Below are 21,571 nucleotides of genomic sequence, written 5' to 3'. Positions count from 1 at the left end.
ATATTGACAGGATATCTCGCATATAGTTCTGACAAGTTAATTCAATGGGTGTCTGGTTGGAATTATTGGTCATCACCCAGAAATATTATCCAGGAACAGTCCTCCCAGATTGCATCCTATATCCTAACCAACTTCAAAATGCACAAATACTTAATGCTCATATATACTGAAGGCCTTTTTTTAGATTTATTGTGAATTATGTTGGAGGTGTTGGAAATGATTATCAGTAAAGTAATGGAGGCTTCAACAGTGCTAACATGGAGAACATGCTTATCAATAACCAGCTCACTGGCGCTCAGTTTGCATCTTTGAACTCATTATAGTCTTGGTTCAAACATGGACAAAACAGCTGAATTCCAGTGTCTGGCCTTGACATTAAGGCCACATTTGACTGAATAGGTCATCAAGGAACTCTAGTAAAACTGTTATTAATGCAAGTCAGTGGGAAAACTTTTCCGTAGTTGGAGTCATACCTGGCACATAGGAAGATGGCTGTGGTTGTAGGAGGTCAGTCACCTCAGCTCCCAGTATCTCTGCAGGAGTTCCTCAGGAAAGTGTCCTTGGCCCAACTGTATTCCACTGCTTCATCAATTGACCTTCCTTCCATCAAGATCAGAAGATGGAATGTTTGCCGATGACTGCACAATGTTCAGCTTGATTTGTCACTCCTCAGATACTGAGAAAGTCCACGACCAAATGCAGCAAGATTTGAACAACATCTAGCCTTGGGTTGACAAGTGGCAAATAATGTCAGGCAATACCCCTTTCCAACAAGAGAAAGTCTAATCATCTCATTGACATTCAATGGTATCACTATCACTGAATTCCCCACTATCAATATCGTATGGGTTACCATTGACCAGAAACTCGACTGGACTGGCTATATAAGCACTGTGGCTACAAGAACAGGTCAGCAATGTGGAATCTCGCAGCAAGTAATTTTTTCACCTCCTGATTTCCCAAAGTTTGTCCATCGTCTCCAAGGCATAAGTCAGGAGTATGATGGATTACCTCTCACTTAAGTGCAGCTCCAACAACAATGGCTACATGGGAATACCATCACCAATATGTTCCCTTCCAGCTACTTGCCAGCTTGACTTGGACTTATATCACTGTTCTTTCAATTATCATTGGGTCAATATCCTGGAACCTCCTCACGAATGGCATTGTAGGTCTATCTACACTATAAAGACTGGAGCAGCTCAAGAATGTGGTTCTCCACCATGTTCTCAAGGACAACCAAAAATGAGCAGTCAATGTAGGCCCAGCCAGTGACACCCACATCCCATGATGAATAAATACAAATATGCAGTTAAGAGAACATGCTCATAATTAAGGATAAAAACGCAACCAAGGTCAACAACAGCTTCCACCCCATTGGCCTTTTAAGGTTGCTGAGTCTACCATGTTCCTGAAGTCAAATCCTGAAGTGCTTGTATAATTGCCTTATCAATGAGCTAAGTACATTTTCATTGTTTAATCTTAAAAATTGAAATTGTCTTGTCTTGTGGATGAAAGTTTAAAGAGTTTAGGCCTATATCCATTGGACTTTAGAAGAATTAGAGGCGATCTCATTGAAATATATGGTAAAATCATAATACACAGATGTGGCCTCATTACTGCCCTAGATAACTAAAGCAGAACATCCTTACTTTTATGTTCAGTCACTCTGATAATAAAGGACAGCATCCCATTCACCTTCTTGGTTATGTGCAATATACTAACCTTCTGTGATTCAAGCACTAAACACCTAAATTCCTCTGCACTTCAGAATTCTGCTGTTTGTCTCCATTTAGGTCATTCTCTGCTTTTATTCTTTCTGCAAAAGTGAACAACTTCACATTTCCCATGTTACACTCCATCTGCCAGATTTTTACCCAATCATTCATCCTATCTACATCCATCTGCAAACACTTTACGTCTTCTAAACAACATACTTTCCTACGCATATTGGTGTCCTCTTTGACTTTAGCTACCATGCCTTTACTTCCCTTGTCTAAGTTATTGATGTAAATTGTAAAAGCTTTGAGGTCCGAGCACAGAACTTTGCAGGATTCTACTTGTCACATCCTGCCAATCAAAGACCTATTTTTACATATTCTCTGTTTTCTGCCAACCAGCCAATCTTCTACCCATGCGAACATGTTCCCCGCTACATCATGAGCTGTCATTTTCTACATTAACCTTTGATGTGGCATCTGAAAACAACGTCTTCTGAAAATCTAAGTAGGGTGCATTTAAATTAATTAAACATGATTTTCCTTTTATGACTCTTTCCAATTACTGGAGTCCTTCTAAGTACTCTATATCCTTTATAAGGATCAATTCTAACATCTTTCCCAAGGCAGGCATAAAGTTAGTTGGCTCATAGTTTCCTGTTTTCTGCCTCCCTCCCTTCTGGACTGAAGTGTTTATATTTGCTACTTGTCATTCTGGTGAAGCCTTTTCTGAATCGAAAGAATTTTTGTAACTAAACATTAACACATCCATCAGCTCAGGCAGGTGGTTTTGTTGGCATTCAACCGAGTGGATTGTGTTACGATGTTTGCAAACTGGTGTGGCTTTTTGACTTTACTATAAGATAAATGACAGCTTATAAGTGCCACCCATTGTGGCAATGATCCTGGTAGTAACGCATTCCTTGCTTCATGTTTCACCATGATGTGGTCCAACTTTAAACATTTCCAAGCAATCTGGTATTCATCCATTTTAAAAATGTCCCTTGGCACAAACTGGGTGAGGTCACTTTGCAGCTAATCATCTGTCATTGCTGCTGGAGCAGCCACACCCTCATCATTTATCAGGCAGAAGGTGAAGCTATGCTTTGCCTTGTCTTCCACTGTATAAATTCCTAATGGGCTGTACAGGGTGAATACCTGGAAGATGTTTCTCCTGTGGGGGTATCTAAAACTGGTGGACATGGAAGCAGTCACAATCTGCTCCACCAGACCACCAGATCATTCAAATGTAAGAAACCTGCGAGGATGTGGAGTAAGCGTGCCGGCCTGCTAGTAAAACTGAGACTACGCAGTTTCAAGACCCTCCCTTCCTAGCTTGCTCCTAGCAAAATGTACAATCTCTGGAGAACAAGATGGACAAACCCAGATCACAACTCAGCTTCCAGCACTCTGCTTCACAGAAACCTTGCTCAACCCATCCATTCCCAACTGCACACTTCAGGCTGATGGTTTTTCTATCCATCATATGGACTATACAGCGTCCTCAGATAAGACAAAGGATGGAGGGGATTGCTTTTTAATCAACAACTTGTGGTGCATGGACATTGCAACCCTGGGCAGCCATTGCTCCCCAAATCTTGAATTGCTCACCATCAATGGCGCCCCTTCTATCTACCATGGGAATTTACTGCTATTATACTAACTGCAAGCAAAGATTGAGGAAGCTCTGGATGTAAATGAGGACTGCAGATGCTAGAGATCAGAGCTGAAAAATGTGTTGCTGGAAAAGCACAGCAGGTCAGGCATCATCCAAGGAGCAGGGGAATTGACATTTCGGGCAAAAGTCCTTCTTCAGGAATGAGGAAGGTGTGCCAAGCAGGCTAAGATAAAAGGTAGGGAGGAGGGACTTGGGGGAGGGGCGTTGGGAATGCAATAGGTGGAAGGAGGTTAAGGTGAGGGTGATACGCCAGAAAGGACGTGGGGGCGGAGAGGTCAGGAAGAAGATTGCAGGTCAAGAAGGCGGTGCTGAGTCTGAGGGTTGGAACTGAGATAAGGTAGGGGGAGGGCAAATGAGGAAGCTGGAGAAATCTGCATTCATCCCTTGTGGTTGGAGGGTTCCTAGTCGGAATATGAGGCGCTCTTCCTCCACATCATTTACTGCATCCACTGCACCCAATGTGGCCTCCTCTACATTGGGGAGACAGGCCGCTACTTGCGGAACGTTTCAGAGAACACCTCTGGGACACCCGCACCAACCAACCCAACCGCCCCATGGCTGAACACTTTAACTCCCCCTCCCATTCCGCCAAGGACATGCTGGTCCTTGGCCTCCTCCTTCGTCAGACCATGGCAACATGACGCCTGGAGGAAGAGCACCTCATCTTCCACCTAGGAACCCTCCAACCATAAGGGATGAATGCAGATTTCTCCAGCTTCCTCATTCCCCACCCCCACCCTTATCTCAGTCCCATCCCTCGAACTCAGCACCGCCTTCTTGACCTGCAATCTTCTTCCCGACCTCTCCGCCCCCACCCCCTCTCTGGCCTATCACCCTCATCTTAACCTCCTTCCACCTATCGCATTCCCAACGCCTCTCCCCCAAGTCCCTCCTCCCTACCTTTTATCTTAGCCCGCTTGGCACACCTTCCTCATTCCTAAAGAAGGGCTTATGCCCGAAACGTCGATTCTCCTGCTCCTTGGATGCTGCCTGACCTGCTGCGCTTTTCCAGCAACATATTTTTCAGCTCGAAGCTCTGGATGTGCTGTACTTCACCACTAACATCCTGGAGACGGAACACCCCGAGACCCTGTTTATTGTAACTGGTGACTTCAATCAAGCCAAACGATGGAAGATATTGCCCAAGTGCCACCAGAGCATTACCTGCCCCACCAGGGAACTAAACATTTTGGACCACGGCTACACCACTGTGAAGGATGCCTGCCACTCCATGCCCCGCCCTCATTTCAGGAACTCCGACTATAATGCTGTGTTTCCTCTCCCAGCTGACAGGCAAAAGCTCAAGCAGGAGACCCCCCCACCCCCACCCCGGCAGATAGGCAGAGGATCAACTCCACTGCTGTCTGGAATCAGCTGATTGGGCCATGTTCCAACAGTCCACAGGTACCTTGGACGAGTCCGCCACTACCACCATCACAGATTTTATCAGCAAATGTGTGGAAGACTGCATACCAAGGAAGTCAATCTGGGTGTTCTCCAACAGGAAACCCTGGATGAATCAGAACATACAGAACCTGCTAAAAACGAGGTGTGAGGCCTTCAGATCAGGTGACCCACTCAAATATAAGGAATCCAAGTGTGACCTTTGCAGAGCCATTAAGACAGCCAAGGACCAATACTGATCCAAACTCGAGACCCAGACAGACACCTGACGATGATGGCAAGGACTGAATGACATCACAGGTTCTAAGAAGAGACAGTACAAGATAGCAGACGATGACACATCCCTCCCAGATCGTCTCAACGCCTTCTATGCACTCTGAGCAGAATTTTGGCAGAGAGGTAACATCTATTCTGATAAGTCCTGACATACGTATCCCAGCAGTCACTGCATCAGAGGTCAGATCAGTTTTCCTTTGTGTGAATCTAAGGAAAGCGATGGGACCAGACGGAGTACCAGGCTGTTCACTCAGAGCATGCGCAGATCAACTAGCAGAGGTCTTCTTGGACATCTTCAACCTCTCCCTGCAGCAGGCCACTGTCCCTGCCTGTTTCAAGAGGGCCAACTTCATCCCTGTGCCTAAAAAGGCTCATGCAGCATGTCTCAATGACTACCGCCCAGTGGCCCTAACTTTGGTGGTCATGAAGTGCTTTCAAAGGCTGGTCATAGCATTTAACAACTCCAGTCTCCCCACTACTCTTGACCCACCCCAATTTGCCTATCAGACCAACAGATCCATGTCAGATGCCATAGCACTTGCCCTTCACTCCTCCCTAGAACATCTTGACACCAAGAACAGCTACGTAAGAATCCTACACATTGACTGCAGTTCAGTCTTCAACACTATTATCCACTTGAGACTGATTACTAAACGAGTAATCTCAGATTATGCCCCACTCTCTACAACTGGATCCTCAGTTTCCTGACCCACAGGCCACAATCAGTGAAGACTGGGGACAATATTTCATCATCACTAACACTCAACACTGGAGTCCCCCAGATGTGTGTACTCAGCCCCCTACTGTACTTTGCCCATGACTGCGTCGCCAAATACCAGACTAATGTCACTTACAAGTTCGCTGATGACACCACCATAGTTGGTCGAATCTCAGATGGCGACAAAACAGACTGCAGATGGGAGGTGAAAAATCTAGAAAAATGGTGCACTGAGAACAACCTAGCTCTCAATGCCAGCAAAACCAAGGAACTCATTATTGACTTTTGGCAGGGTGTTGCTCAGCCTCCCTACACATTAACAACACAAAGGTGGAACGAGTGGAGAGTGTCAAGGTCCTGGGAGTGGTCATCAATGACAAGCTTTCTTGGACTCTTCATTTGGATGCACTGGTTACAAAGGCCAAACAACATTTCTTCTTCCTCAGGCAGCTGAGGAAATTTGGCATTACAGCGAATACCCTTGCTAACTTTTATAGGTGCGCCATCGAGAGCATTCTGTCTGGATGTATAACTACCTGGTATGGCAACTGTACCATTCAAGATCGGAGACAGTTACAGAGAGTGGTGAACTCAGCCCGGACAAACGCAAAAGCCAACCTCCCATCTATAGAATCCATCTACCAGGCCCGCTGTCAAGGAAAGGCCGCCAGCATTCTCAAAGATCCATCCCACCCTGGCAATGTTTTTCTACAACCTCTACCATCAGGGAGAAGGTACAGAAGCCTGAACAAATGCACCAGCCGATTTCAAAACAGTTTCTACCCTACTGTTGTTAGAATACTGAATGGATCCACAAACTCTGAGCATTCGCTTGTACTTGTGTTTTTTGTTTTTGCTGCTGTTTACCTATTATTTACTTATCTATGCTATTTAACTATGTGATCTGCTTGTATTGCTCGCAAGACAAAGCTTTTCACTGCGCCTCTGTGCAGGTGACAATAAATTCAAATCAATTCAATAATATAAAGATCCTCCTTTTAAGGCAGAGATGAGGAGATTTTGTTTTCTCTTGGAGGGTCATTAGAGTGTGGGATAGCAGAGGGATTTCAAGGTTAAAGGGAGGCAGACAGGCAAGTGGAGCTGAGACTGCAAGTAGATCAGCTTTGATCTTATTTAATGTTGAACTAGCAGGTTTGAAAAATCACATGCTCTATTCCTGCTCCTGTACTTCTATGGTGCCCTGCATGGTTCTTCATTCACCACGCATAAAATAAATGGGGAAGTCAGGAGACCAATTCAACATCATCGCAAGCAATTTTACTCTCAACATTCATTGCTTTCTGAAGTTAAAATACTGGCCTTGTTTTGTGCAATCATGTAAGACCAATTTCACATCCTGTTTGTGCTAAAATGACAGTGCCACGTAAGAATGAGAAATTCTTTCGCTGCATCACTTTTCAAACATATAGATACAGTTCTGAGAAATCTTTCCAGAAGTTGTAAATCCATTCAAAATATGTTTCCTGCTTTGTTAGAGCAATTCTCAATTTGGAAATTTATTTTTAAAAGCATTCTTAATAAGTAGTTTATTAAGAATGCTGACTTGTGTCCCCTATTTCAGGGCGTTGGAGGGTAACAAGCAACCCACACACCCATTAACTGCTACTTAAGGATTTTGTTCTACCCTGTCACAATTTTCATGTCAGTAAGACAAGAACATGGCAAACAATGGTCAGGAAGGAGGGTCATACCAATCAGTTGTACACGTCCAAGACTATACCACCCTCCTTGCACCTCCTGCCCTGGCCTGTCTATGTTGACTCTCATCCCTGTCCTTCACTTGCCTCACAAAGGTCTCCCAAAGTCCCTGCACTTATCTGAAGTCCAGTATCCACCTTTACTCCTTCAATGAGACTGCTTGTAGGCACAATAATATCCACTATTGTCTTCTGGTGAACCTGGCAGTACAGAGCTACCAATCAGTCTGATTGGTTGGCTGTTCTCTCGGCGGAAGTTCCTGTTCCGACACTTTGAAGGGTGCCCCCAGTGTATTATCACTGCAGGACAGCCAGAGTTCATGTTGGCAAGATGTTGCTTGCCTTTTACACTTGGTGAGTGTGACAGATAACCCATTCTCCTGAAAAATCCACCATCATGTATCAAATTTTCTTGCAGTTAGACATTGGGATTTACCCCAGTGAGATTTCAAAACTGAGGAAGAAGTGCACTTATGCCCTTTTCTATGTTTTATTATTTGGGAAGCAATAGTCTTGAGCAGGTTCAAGAATTCTGACATTTAATTATAACTAAAAAAAAGCCTATTGAATTTAATCAATTATATTTAATCAAGGATAAATATTTAACCCAAAGAAGTACAGTCTTCATGAAATATGTGACAGAGGTGGTTTTTACTCAACTTAATATCAATTGTTTAATCTATCCCTGATTATTTCCTAAAGAAATACCAGTTTCAAGATAAGATTACCTTAATATAATTGCAACCTCACAGAAATGGTAAAACAATGGGACTCACATACAGGATTAGATTTGTTCCACATGAACTGTTTTGACTTTACAAATCAAAGTGATTTATTATGACTTCGCTACATAGGAAAACAGTTGATGACTGTTATCGTGAATTTGTCTTCAATGCCCTTTATGGGTATATCATTTGAACATGTTTGTTAAAATATTTTAGGACCATGTTGAAAGAATGAGCTTACCATATTTTCTGCATGACACAAAATAAGAGGAAGGTAAGGAAGAAATGATGAAGTGTGAGTACCCTGACTGTTGACATGAGGACATGTAGGGGGTCAGAATGATATTTATTGATGAAACTCTCAGCTTCCAATCTGCTGCACTGAGTGCACATCATGCAGCTGTCAGGAAAGACATTGTTGAAAAAATGATGTTTTGGGACAATTTTCAGCTCTCATTTACAAAGAGTACTGAAGCAGCAAAAATTAGTAACAGATCTCACAATGTATCTTATTTTGACATGATGCTTTAGACCTTTGATCTGGAAAAGAACAACATATGCATCATCCATGAGTTGCTGAAATCCAACAGAACCTTCAGTAAGACTGTTTTAAACACTGTTTATAGCTGATCTTATCACTGAAGCCTTATATTGTACACAATCAATTACAATGGATGAAAGACTGCTTCATTGGCAAAATAATTGATTTGTTGTAACTTTGGTTTTTTTTAGTTTTTGATTTTCTTGATTTACACCATTCCTTTTTATTCCTCTTCCATGCTTCTCAAAACCATATAACTTCACTGAGCGAGGAAAGCAATGTGTAAAACTGGGGGAGGGGTGAGTGAACTGGCCTGCTATTGCATTATCTTCAGTTATGAGGTACACCAGCTGCCAGCTATATTTCAGGGTACTTGTTTTAAGGAATCAAATATAAGAGCTAATATTGTTGTGAATTTATAATTTTACTGTTGATTTTGTTTTGTTTTACTACAGTCCTTGGCAACACTAGCATAGGAGGGGGGACCTGCATTTCTCAATGGACAATACATACAAGGAATCTGAACTCCTCCACGTTGCAACAAAAAACTTGTCAGGAGTTAATTTGTACGAACAGTACGACAACACTGTACATTATGAAACATAACTGACTGAACTTGACATATACTATGGTTTGCAAAATGTCTTCAGCTCACTGAGAAGATTTGACTCCATTTATGAGCACATGCATGCACAGAACTGGAAAGCAGTCACCATTCTTTGAATATTAGGACAGTATACACAAGGCTACTCATTTACACCATCAAAACATGCTGTAGTAAGCTGACAAAATATGTATCTGTTCCATCAAACTGCCAAATACTCTTTAAAATTGATGTCATTGGAATTTCATTGTTAGTGATTATGAATGATGGAGCACAACTGTAGGCAGTACTCAAAGGAACTAGTAGAAAGTGAGGACTGCAGATGCTGGAGATCAAAGTCGAGAATGTGGTGCTGGAAAAGCACAGCAGGCCAGGCAGCATCCGAGGAACAGGAGAATCGACGTTTCGGGCATAAGCCTCAGTTGAACATGCCTGCACCACAACTGGCAGATCCTGATCATTCGATACATGAAAAAGTGTTTTCCTCACATCGTTTTTGCCATATAAAATCTTACATTTATATAGTACATTTAACATCATAAGATATCCTAATGTGCCTCATGTGAGCATTATATGACACCACATTGCATGACAGGATGTTAAGTCAGATGACCAAAGGCTTGGACAAATAAGTGATTTTAAAGGAGGAAATCAAGATAGAGAGGTCAGCCTTCTCAAGAACACAATGGTGCACAAGAAAAAGGGAGCAGGAGTAGAACGTCAAGCCAGTCTAACCTTGAATATGATCCTTGTTGGTCAACTCCATTTTTCCACCTACTCTACAGATTCTTGATTCATTGAGAGACAAAAATCTGCCTTTCTCAGCCTTAAATGTATTTAATGACCGAGACCTTTCGAAATAGAGAAATCTAGATATTCACAACCCTTTGGGTGAAGTAATTTCTCTTCATCTCATTTTTTAATCGTTAGCTCTTTATCCTGAGACTGTACCCCTTTGTTGTACACCCGCTGATTAGCAGAAGCAATCACTATCCTATCAAGCCCAGTCAAAATCTTGAACGTTTCAATGAGCTAACCTTTTATTTTTTCCAAACCATAGAAATTATAGACTCACTTTACTCAGACTTCCAAAGTAAGTATTCCTTAAATATGGAGAACAATTGAAGACAGTATTCCTGATGTGGCTCCAATTAAACCCTGTGCAATTGTAGAAAAATGTGATGCTGGAAAAATACAGCAGGCCAGGCAGCATCCGAGGAGCAGGAGAATTGACGTTTCGGGCATAAGCCCTTCCTCAGAAAGGGCTTATGCCTGAAATGTTGATTCTCCTACTCCTCGGATGCTGCCTGGCCTGCTGTGTTTTTCCGGCACCACATTTTTCAACTCTGGTCTCCAGCATCTGCAGTCCTCACTTTCTACCTGTGCAACTGTAGCCAGACTTCTTTATCCATTGTTCTAATTCCTTTGCAATAAATACCAATAAACCATTGGCCTCCTAATGGCTTGGTGTACCTGCTATGCTAATCTTCTGCATAACTAACCACCCTAATATTTAATGAGAGGATATTTCTCCTTATCCAAGACTCGGTGCCAAATAGCAGTCTGATACTTCTGCATCTGTGGTGGAGTCAGAGAGATGGTGGTGAGGTTCAGCTGAATATCATCAGCAAATGTGTGAAAAGTAACTCTGTGTTTTCAGCACATAGTTAAGAAATATGAGGGGGCTGCTAATCAATAAAATGGTGAATTAAGAATTCCTTCTTTCCTGAATGTGGTGCAAGAAGAAAAAGATTGGCGGCAGCCAAGGAACAGCGGAATGATACCTTCCAATATGTGCTTTATGGCTTTGTTACATTCAGTGTTGGTAGTTCAAGGTATATGGCAACGGGAGAAATTCTGGATGTCATCAGAACTTTGTGGATGGTATCAATCTGCGTGAATGTCTTGAGAATGAATGCTTGTTCTTTTTTGCTTGCTTGAGTCCTTGCTAGTATTCCTCATCTCCAGTTACCCTTGAGAAGGTGATGGTGAGCTGCCTTCTAGGATCATTGAAATCCTGATGTTCAAGGGGCTGCCATGATGCTGCTAACTGGCAAGTTCCAGGATTTTGACCCATCAACGGTGAAGGAAAAGTGATATGTTTCAAAGTCAGATTGGCATATAACTTGGAGGGAATTTATGTTCCATGCACTTGCTGTCTTTGTCATTCCAGATGGTGGAGGTTGAGGTTCTGGGATGTGTTGCTGAGGAAGTCACTTTTAGGTAATAATACACAATGTAGTTGTATTAAACATTGGTGCAGTGAATGAGTATCTAAGGTGGGGACACAGTGGCAATTAATCAGGTTTTTTTGTCTGGATGGTGCCAGACATCTTCAGTGTTGTTGCAGCTACATTCATCCAGGCAAGGAGAGTGTCCCATCACACTCCTGACTTTTATCTTGTAGATAATGGAGAGCTATGAAAAGTCAGAAGTAAATCATTCAAGAAAGGTCAGAAAAAATACTTAACCAAAGCATTGAATGAAGGAATGTATAGCTTTGCAAAAATGATGACAGGTCAGATGATTGGTCAGAATATGATGAATAACAGAGATTAGAATTAATCAATTAATTAATCAATTAATCAGGGGCAGGAAAGTAGACTGATAGAAAGCTAGCTAGGAATGTAAAAATAGATAGCAAGAGTTTCTACAGCTATTTAAAAAAGAAAATAAAAAGTACAGAGTATAATAACTATTGCCATGAACAAGGGGCATGGTTTCCTTGGATGATCTTGCATGACAAGGAAGCTCATAGATTTCGGGTACACTCCAGATTTTCCAAAGGAGCCATGATCATAATCTATCCTGCCAGAAATGCAGAACGCTGCCAAAAGGTAAGTGTGGAATGACATCTGACTGTGATTTCCGCTCCTTAGCAAATCCAGGCCATTGATCCATTTAATGTCTGGGAGAAAGCAATCCATGAGGAAAGGCATCTTCTTTCAAGATAGCCTTGTTGTGACTAACAGAGGAGACAGGTGACTAAGGCATGGGAGACAGTTCACCCATCCTCAATTGGAAGCTTAACGGTTTGAGGTATGCAGTAACTGTAACAAATTGGGGAGCCTCAGTTCGAGACTGGATGTTGCAGCCCACCAACAGAATGTGAATTGAAGGCATGGAGCCTGAAAGTGGTTCAGGTTCCATGACTGCTACGTTGTACAGGAAGAGTGAATGAGTCACTAGCTCCTTTCCAGTTCAGCCACTGAACAATATGTCTCTCCCACTGATGCCATCATCAGTTGTAGGGACTTTTATACCTTTAACATTGGGTGGTCTTGAAGACCCAAAAATGACTTTTTGGATTAGTATCTGTTTATCACATGGCTAATTCATCTCCACTGATTCGTCTGCTGTCCAATTATTTAATTAAGACAATTGGCTAGAGGAATAATGTTTGAAAAGTCCATGATTACTCAATAGAACTGTGGTGGGTACCTACTGGCTGAATAAATACCCTAATCAAGTGCACTATTTATTTACTCAACTCAAAAACATTTGCCTTAGTCATTCTGAGATACTCTCTGAGATCTGAAATCCTGAACCATTCTAGCAGGGTGTAAATCATTGTGCATATTCTTAATTGTTGTCTCATTAGCTTTTAATTATGCAGGAGATCTACCAAGATATCACAGTGGAACACATCCATGTTCTAGTGATGAAAATGGAAGAGGATGAGGAGTTATACTTCCTGTGACATAGCAAGATTAGAAGAAAGCTTATAGATCACTTAAAATTAGATTTCATCCCTGTATATTTATATTGTGCAAAATGTCAAATGAATTGTAAAACAGCAAAGAAAGAAAAAAATGCAACTGCTGGGAAAATGAAGCAAAAATAAAAATAACTGAAAATTCATAAATATATAAGAATTCAAACATGGAAAACACAGCTTAATAGTTCAACAGAGACCATCCATGAGAATTGTATCAGTAACATTTTCACTGTCCACGCCTTTTAATCTTATCATAGAATCCTGACTGTGTAGAAACAGGCCATTTGGCCCAACATGTCCACACCAACCCTCCGAAGAGTAGCCACTCAGACCCATTCCCCTACACTATTACTCTATATTTTCCTCAATAATGCATTAAACTACACATCCTTAAACACTATGGACAATTTAGCATGGCCAATTCACCTAACCTGCACATCTTTGGATTGTGGGATGAAATCCACTCAGACACAGGGAGAATGAGCAAACTTCACACATACAATCACCTGAGTCTGGCCCCTGGCTCTGTGAGGCAACAGTGTTAATCATTGAGCCACCATGCCTCAATGGCTTGTGAGATTGGTGACAATTATTTTCAAGTATTGAAGCAGTTTTACTCTGTGCACTTAATACTGCAGCAATAGAGCTGGGAATGTGTAGTCTCATTTCAAATAGCAGCTCAAACAACTTCTAGAGAGAGGAGACCCTCAGTCCAGCTGAGAGCTCAGTCCTCAGAAGATAAAGGATAAGCTTCACCTACTACACCACCTAGTCCCTGAAATGATTTATCATAATATCATGACTTGTGTTTCTGCAAGAAGGCCACTGCTAGATAAGAGATAATGCATGTACTGTTTACTACATAATAATTTAATTATATATTTCAATTTAACAGTAGGGTGGCTGGTTCTTTTTCTGTTTACAACTGAAAATTCCATACATTTGGGAACCACATTACAATGATACAATATAACTAACATAGAAAGGAAGTGTTTTAATCTAATGCATATGTGGAAATTATTTGACTGTAGAGGGACAATAACAATTAGTGCAAATATAATGTATGGAAACGAGATAATAAAATTATTTGGTATTGACATTCAAAGAGAATAATTATAGACAGTTTTCAGTTCAGATTTTTCCTTTTGAAGTCAAAACCTTCCCATGCAAGATTAACGCACTGGCAGCAATTCACAACTGCTTATGCGACATAAAGCATATAGATACATAAAATTATTTCCTGATATGCTTCTGTGAGCCTCTGTAATCCCAGTAATTCAGGAGTGCCATTGAAATGCCTAAGTGCCAAAATCCATTAAAACTGTTTTGTGTCTTCTGCTTATTTTTAGAAGCAATCAAGTTTTAACTGCTTGTGAAAAAAAATTACACAGTCAAGTGTGTTTACTTCACCTTTATAAAGCTCCTTTTGTCCGCCCAATTAATTTGTTATTCCTGTCACTACATGTACTTTATGCTTCAAAAACTGTCACTGCTGCGTCTGCCTATTTTAGTAAAATGCCATTTAATTGTTGGAGCATTACACTCTAACCAGAGCTACTCTATCAGTCCCAGATGAAACGATCTCTTGCAAACAAGCTACAAGGAATTTCATGTGTGTTGTTATAGTCTATCATTATTAACTGTCTCTTGTTGGATGGAAGAGGTGGTTCTTTGCAAACAGCTATTCATCAGAGCTTGCCAAACCAGCTCACATCTGACCTCTACTGCGATAATGCAGCATCAAGTAGGCCAACTACTCAGTTTAGCAGTGGAGCAGGGAGCACAATCTGGCTGTAAGATTAAGTGTGCTGTTTCAGGTTTTCATTCCCATGAGCTTCTCTGGCTGATGTTGTATTGATTGTGAAGTTTACCAGTAAGTATCACAAACAACAATAGCCAGTTCAACGATTGGTGATGCCTGAATTTGGATCCCCTGTGGGGGCACTGCTTTCTAGGCTAAAGCATTGTCATCATGATGTCTGAATACAGGTTGGAAGAGTCTAGGAGCAAAGTGAAAGAACTATAACCTGAGATCTTAAATAAGATTATTGTAAGCCAGTTGTGTGAGTAACATGGATTTAATTATCTCACTGAAGCTGGTAGTAAGCCTCCCGACCTGCGAGGCTCTGCCATCCCCAGAATATGTTTGAAGTTATCCATCATATGTATTTAGAAAGCAATTTTCCTGATAGATTATTAGACTGCCTTTTCTTTAAGAATGTTTCTGCAGCATTGCCAAAAAAAGGAGCTAGTGGGCAAGATAATAAGCAACCAATTAAAATTCCATTTTAACAACCAACACAGACTTCTAATGTGTAGCTGCTTCAGACCGTATATTTGGACTATTTACTGAAATCTGCCAAATATTGAAGCTAAATAATATCTGTACATCATAATAACAATAATATTCATTTCTGTCCTCATTCCCTCCCTTTAAAGATTTCCCAAGTTCAAGTTGCTGGTCCCTCAACTAACTCTGTGGGAGATGTTGGACTCTCAATGCATGGTTTTTCTGCTTTATCATTCAAGGCAATGAGTTGCAGATTGCTGATTTTTATTTTGCCAAATATGTAAAGGCTGGCTTCTCCAAAACCCCCCATTTGGCAGCCTACTCGATAAATAACATCTGATTAAAGAAATGTTAAATAGCTTCATATGGTCAGCTCAAAGATTTCATTTTTGGCTAAAATGCAATAGTACTACAGATAATGCTCATACCATTCTTATATAACTCTTTAGTTAACTTAGGTCACATTAATGTATTAAACAATATTCTATTAGTCTTGGTACCCTTTCAGAAAAAAGTGTCCTGTATGTTTATTGCTGCTTTTATTCATCATATGCTATGGCGACACTGAGTCAAACAGAGGATTTCTCACAATTTCCACTGTTTGACAGCAGCATTTATAAGCATTCAGTTATCCTAGCGTAACTTGAAAATAACATCTTGGAAAATTGCATCGTCTTCATTCTGCATGCAAAGATCAAATAAGTCATTTCACACAATGCATTCATGAAACATTGGGAAATCAGGATCAGGATTAGGATAATCCCAGAAATTAGGATCCACAAGCCAAAGGTTTGTAAGCTTTTTTTCTCAGATAATTAAACCTGAAAATGATTAATTGAAAAGATTTCAGAATTAGTGGGTAATTTTACCAGATTTTCTATTAATTTTTAAACCTAGTTTTTAGGTTTCCCAGATTTCAGAAAACCCAGCAGGTAAAAGGGGGCAAGAAAGGCCACACATCAATACAGGTCAAAAGGAGGAGTGCTGTCACCCAAACCCCACAAACCTTTACACTTCCATCAGCCCGCATAATGATTAACTGCCCACCTTCTTCAAAGTCTCATTACTTCACAATCTTTTAACTCTGAAAGTCCGTTCCTCAACTTCCTGCTGTGATTACTCTTTTGCTAACTTTCCATCTGATAGGTAGGCACTCTGTCAATCAGGCATACTGTCAAGTCAAGACAAAAACCTGCTGAAAACAGTATAAGACATTCCATTATTAATTATGGTAAAATGCTGGGATTGTCATTCAGAAATCCTAACCACCTCCCCCGTCCCAACTCTCTTCACAACACAAAGTAAATATCAGGACCATAATCTAGGAAGACCATTCCAAAATCTTTATTCTATATTGTGAACATTTGGTTTAAACCCATATTGATGAGCTTATAAAACCGTGTATGTATTTACTTATAGTATTTCCACTATTTGAAATGTAGTAGCCAACTTATTATACTATCTGATGTTAAAGGTTGCTGTTACCTTCCTTTTAAGTATAAAAAACCATAAGGTCTGCTTGGTCCAGCGTGGTAGCGGAAAACTGCTTCTAGGTCTAACCAAAATGAGTCTTTTGTAGTTAACAAGATACAGTTTATTGCATTTTACTTGTTTACTTCTGTTGTTGTATTGATAGGATAGACATTGTTACAGAGACGTTGAAGAGGACCTGATGTTAGGTCTTAAGGTTCAAAACAACAAATGACATACCAGTATCAATGAGAAACTAATATAGCAAGTAGGATGGACACCAGACCTTCAAGATTTTTCTCAGTAATGTGGACCAAAGAATCCTACAGGCATAGAAAGTGCTGAGCAAGTAATAGTGAATGCTTTAAATGTCACAAAATAGATAATTTTCAGAAACTGCAGAACACAGTTAACTGTATACAAGATAAAGTTTCAGAAAAGCAAGGAATCAAGCCACTACACAAACAGTTAATGAAATTGAACAATCTACAACAGAAGAAAAACCTAAGAAATCCTAAGCTGTTCTTCCCACATGTCTATATTACATCGTAATAGTACATAGTGCTTATGGCACTGCTTAGTATTATCCATTTCCGACTTGTATACATCTGCCTCCTCTCCCAAACTTTATTTCATGATTAAGATGGCACATTTGTGCATAAAGTTAAATTTACCATTGCCCCATCTCCCCCAAATCTCTGACGTTATATATGCACGGTGATCTGGAGGTCTCAATCTGGAGGCTTCTGAACTGTGTTCTTTTTGAACTCAGAAAACTGGTACTTCGTTAGGTGGACAACCACTGCATTTGAATCTCTGCCTGACAGTCTCAAATCTGTAGGTCCCTTTAAATCAGATTTAATTACCTTTAATTGTTTGAATTTCTCTCGCTGTGAACATTTCCCTGCATAAACAGACAATTTCTTCTTTTCAGTATCTTGAATCTTCAAAACAAGCAATTTCTTCCTCATGGTATCTTGAATCATTGGACTTTGGTCATCTCTTCTCAATAGTGGTTTCCAGGAAATTGTGTATACTCCTGTGTTAACAGTTATTTATTCTTAATCGGTTTGTAGATCTGTGCGAAAGAATTTTGAATCCAACATTTTGATTTATTTGGATTCTCTCATTTACCCTCAGTGATTGCATTTTTGTTGAAACTAACATGTGCACTTTCTTAGTTCTGGTATTTGAGAAAAAAAAACACAAATTGCTGAAAAAAACCTCAGCAGATCTGGCAGTGTCTGTGGAAAGAAAACAGAATTAACATTTTGGGTCCAGTGACTATTCTTCAGAACAGATTGAGACTGGGAAAAGGTTACGACTGTATATAAGCTAAAGAAGGAGTGGGAGGAAGGCTCAGGAGTAAAAATTAAGTGGAGATGGAGCCCGGAGAGAGAGAGAGAGAGAGAGAGAGAGAGAGAGAAAGAGAGACTCTTTTCCCCTTCCCTACTCCTTCATTAGCATATATGGTAACCTTTTCCAAACTACAATCCATTCTGAAGAAGGGTCACTGGACCTGAAATATTAACTCTGCTTTCAGTCCACAGATGCTGCCAGACCTGCTGAGTTTTTCCAGAAATTTCTGTTTTTGTTTACTGCTATTTGAGGATTGTTTCTGGCTTGACACAATTCAAGGAAGATAAAGAAGTCAAATATTCTGCTTGAATTTATCTCTTCTGAGCCACCTCTATCAGCATCTACCATCAGACTTGAAACTGTCATCGCTTTTGTACACAAAGCTGTGTTACTCTCTGAGTTACATCAGATATAGATACATCTGAACTAACCATCTCATTGTTTGTTTCTCCCCTTGCAAACTTTGTTGCCTCTTGCAGCCTGAGTGTTCTGTTGATAGCAATGGAAAACATTTGTGCCAGGCCAGCATAGCCATAGGTTCTTGTTGACAGTGTGAAATAAATTTCTTAGACCAACACGTCTGATCTCAATGGATTCCGTTTCTGTTCCTCCATGAATCTAGGCAGCCCTCTGAAGTATTTTACCAGCTGTTGTCTAACTGGTTGCTCCTTGAGTCACTGTTCCTTGACTAACTGTTCCTTAACTTTATTAAGTTTTAATGGTTTCATCATTTGAAGAAATTGAGGTCAAGAGATGCCTTCCTACTCAAGAGTGAGTATTCTTATTGTGAAATACATATGCGTTTCTTGTATTTGATGTCTCCTTTTTGTGGAGCTTCTTGTAGTACACGTTTAATCTTGAGTGGTATGCCTCATGAACAATTAGTTGCACTGTTTTTTGCTGTGACTATGTTTTCTTAACCATAGTTCGCTATCTGATACCATGGTGGCACTCACCCTAGAATCGAAAATTATTTTGTTAGATTACCATCGACATAAATATCAGCTTACAAACATTTCAGAACTGGATCATCTATGTTGCCCAGGAATATTTCAGGTTTTTCTTCATGTTGCAGACTTTTCTCTCCCATCAACCACTGTGTTGGGTAGCTATTTGTTTTCCTGCTTTTCAGAAACTGTACCATACTTCTGCACATCTTTTGAAAGTGACCACTTGTATGACAGATAAAGCATGCGGTTTTACTTGCTGGCTACTTTCTATGCCTGACAGGCTTGTTTGCCTAACGTTGCTGACTAGGACTTATTCTGTCTGATGTCTATTCCATTTACTTCACTGGTTTCTCACTGGCATTGGCATGTCTTTTCTTTGTACTTTAAGTATTGAGTGGACTCTGTTGATCTCCTGTGCCAAAGTTGAATTTCTCCTCCTAGACTTGATCTGCATTGCTTCTGGACTTCTCCTTTTCTCACCATCCAAATAGTTAGGCCTTCTTTGAACAGCATCAAATCAGACAAAGACTCATCAGCAATTCCGACAACAATTTGTCTCTCATGAATTTTGACTTGGAGTTAACATAGTCATGGTTTTCCACTAATTGGTACAGACCATTAATGAAAACATTTATAGATTTCCCAAGATACTGAACGCTTCTATTAATCTTACTCATTCAAGAATATTATTAGTTCCAAGGTTGAAGTAATCCACAAAATGTTTCAGTACCCTGTCAAAAATAACTTTTGTTATTTTTATTCGTTCATGAGCTGCAACATCATCAGCTGTAAATAGTGTATTTACTTATTCAGCTTCTGAATTATTATCTAATTTGGAAGCCATACCGCATCTCAGAAGTTTTTTTCATTGAAGAGCTAATCGGTGTTTTACTTGGCCCATCACTGCTATTAAATCATCCTGACAATATTACTTCTGATCCTGAATGCGATTATATATTTTGGATACTTATAAGACTTTTCTTTCAAAGTAACAACAGTCCTGCTGTCCTTTGTTATCACACTGCAGGCTTATTTTGCATTTTGTGGATAAAATGGAGGATTGCCTCTTTATCTGTTTAAGATAGAGATTATCACTTTGCTTTTAGCTTCACTGTATAAATCCAATTGTTTGTAACTTTAATAAATAAGTTCTGCTTTCATCATGGTTCTATGGAACAATTCTCACTCCTTGGAATTTAGATAAATGGTTCTAGCCTTTGTTATAATGCTTATGAAGGATTCTCCTGACCTTTTTATGCCCAGAATAAAGTCTCCCAGACTTTCTTTCCCCATTAGAATAGGTCGATTTAGTCCTTTAATCTGCGCAATGTTATAATTTTAAGTTCTGGCTTTGCAATATATCTTCCATAGCCCCTTATTTTAGTTTCTGTCTCCATGACTTTTGGCACCCTCCCACTGTGGTAACACCATCCATCTGTGAGTTTTTAAAAGATTTCTCATTTTTCTGACCTTGAATACCGTGCTATTTTAAAGATGTCTCTGGTCCACCAGAGATTTTAAGCTTGCCTTACAAAGCCTCCAATATCTATTCATACTCTGCTGAATTCTGACTCAGGAGTACTCCCACAGGCGGTTGCTTGCAGTGCAGCCTATTTCTGCTTACCAGCTCACCTTTTCCAGGGAATCGCTAACTGTCTTGGCACAACTCCTCTCCTACAAAGTTTGAAACACTTTTACCATGTACTCGAGTATTCTTCCTTGTTGAACATTGCCATTCAGGTTTCTCTTACAGGGTTCTTACATCTTCAGCTCTTTCCCGTTGCTGACTGTGCCACTTGAGCAGGAAACTTTAAACTGAGTCTGAAGGTCTCACATCACTACTCACCATTCAGTTGGAGCTGTCAAATCAAATCTACACTCCTACCTACCCAGTTGTGTGGGGTATGCCAGCCCATTTTACTGGATGAACTGAAACTAATGATGAATGCTCTTGCCATAAACCTCTTGGTCGGTGTAGTAGAAGAAAACCACTGCCTGGTCTATCTAAAAGACTGTCTTGTAGTTAACAAGATATAGTTTATTGCATGCTATCACCTGGTTACATGTTACATTGATATGGTAAATACTGTTACTGAGGTTTTGAGGAGGGCCTGATGTTACGTCTCAATAAGTTGCTCTGCCCTCAAGTCAATGTGACTTGAACTCCTTCCCTAACAGCATTAGGGGTCTATTTACAGCAGCAGTTCAAGAATAAAAGAGACCTAAGGGGCAACTTTATCACGCAGAGGGTGGTAAGTGTATAGAATAAGCTGCCAGAGGAAGTGGTGGAGGCTGGTATAATTGCAACATTTAAAAGGTATCTGGATAGGTATATGAATAGGAAGGGTTTGGAGGGATATGGGCTGGGTGCTGGCAGAAGGGACTAGATTGGGTTGGAATAT

General features: G+C 40.4%; 1 long non-coding RNA gene across 2 annotated transcripts in view; it reads right to left on the bottom strand.

The window, feature by feature from the left end:
- The window catches only part of LOC148149611 (uncharacterized), a 155,025-nt gene that overhangs the window by 43,861 nt on the left and 89,593 nt on the right, over window positions 1–21,571 (bottom strand). The window lies entirely within an intron of this gene.

This window comes from Chiloscyllium plagiosum, unplaced genomic scaffold, assembly GCF_037043375.1.
Source record: "Chiloscyllium plagiosum isolate Xiang-an unplaced genomic scaffold, Cpla_swu_hap1 HiC_scaffold_7, whole genome shotgun sequence".
Classification (NCBI taxonomy): domain Eukaryota; kingdom Metazoa; phylum Chordata; class Chondrichthyes; order Orectolobiformes; family Hemiscylliidae; genus Chiloscyllium; species Chiloscyllium plagiosum.
This window is presented reverse-complemented; position numbering and strand designations above follow the sequence as displayed.